Source organism: Pygoscelis adeliae, unplaced genomic scaffold, assembly GCF_000699105.1.
Source record: "Pygoscelis adeliae isolate BGI_AS28 unplaced genomic scaffold, ASM69910v1 Scaffold11, whole genome shotgun sequence".
Taxonomy (NCBI): domain Eukaryota; kingdom Metazoa; phylum Chordata; class Aves; order Sphenisciformes; family Spheniscidae; genus Pygoscelis; species Pygoscelis adeliae.
The window spans coordinates 6,664-7,929 of record NW_008824059.1 but is presented as its reverse complement, the minus strand read 5'-3'; positions in this window follow the sequence as shown (position 1 = coordinate 7,929).

Here is a 1,266-nt window from a genome sequence, read left to right as displayed (position 1 = left end):
ACAGGGACGGGGTGTCGGGCGCAGGGCAGTGCTTTTAGCCTGGCACCGCAGCCCCCCACGCACTCAGGGACGCGTGCCCGCGGGTGACATTTCGGCAGGGACCTGGTGCTGCAGTTAAACTTTGCAAAGCGCTGTGGGCACGGAGAAGCTGCTGGGAAGCCAGGCCCTTCCCGGGTCGGGGTATCCGGCGGCGCTGCCGGCTCCTGTGGCGGCAGCCGGGCTGGTCCTGCACGGTGCCCGGGTACCTGCTGCTCTGCCCCCAAGTTCCCAGGGGGACCTGCCTGCCTCCCTTCCCTGCCTGGAGGGTGGCAGCACCCACCCTGCAGGGATTGCCGGGGCGCAGTGGGTGCTCCTGGGGGAGCAGGGTGCTCATTGCCTTTAATTTCCTTGTAGCAGAGTAACCAGCGCTTGCAGTGCTGGGCACAATATTTCCGTGCCCTCTGCTCCCAAACACTCACGTTCCTTAGGCACAGAGCAAAAAAAACCCCAAAACTTGCAGCCTTCGCTTTCAATTTCCTCCCTCCGGGTGGTTATCTGCATTTTCCATGAATTTCCACCTTTTTTTTTTTAAATCTGCCTAAATAAGATTTTAAATAAGAGCTGAGTCTGCGACTCGTTTTGCTTGAAGCCCATCCATGGTGGCCTTGCTCCCTCTGCTTGTACCGGCGTGCTTGTACGGCTGAGAGCGGGGCTGGGGGCAAGCGGGGCCAGCGTGGCGGGCGGCCGGAGGGGGTCTTGGCTCGGGGTGTTTCCCGGCGATGCTGGAGGTTTGATCCCTGTCCTGGCAGGTCCCAGCGTGCTGGTTAAAATCAGCACGGATGGTTGGGGTTTAACTGCATCAGCTGGTTAAAATCCACACGGATGATCGGGGTTTCTCCCTCCCGGTGCTGGTTTTGGGATTGAGCTCCCAAAATTGTCCTTTGCTGTTCAGCTCAGCAGCTGCAGCCAGCCCAGGCTCAGGGATGGGTCCTTGGGGACCCCCAGCTCTGCCTTTTGGGGTGCTCCCTGGACCCCCTCCCTGGGCTCCTCACAGGGAGTGGGTTTCCCAGCCCTGTGCATCCTGCTCTTTCAGGGTTAGGGACCCATCCTGGCTCTGCTGGTGCTCAGGGCAGAGAGGTGACCCCAGCCTGGGACCTCTGGGCTGGGAGCTGGCGATGGACCCCCCGCGGGTGCCACCCAGGTGGGTCTCGGAGGAAGGACCCCCTCTGAGCCGGCAATGCTGCCTCGCCAGCCGCCCCACAGGGCCCCTGCCTGTCCTGTGGTCCG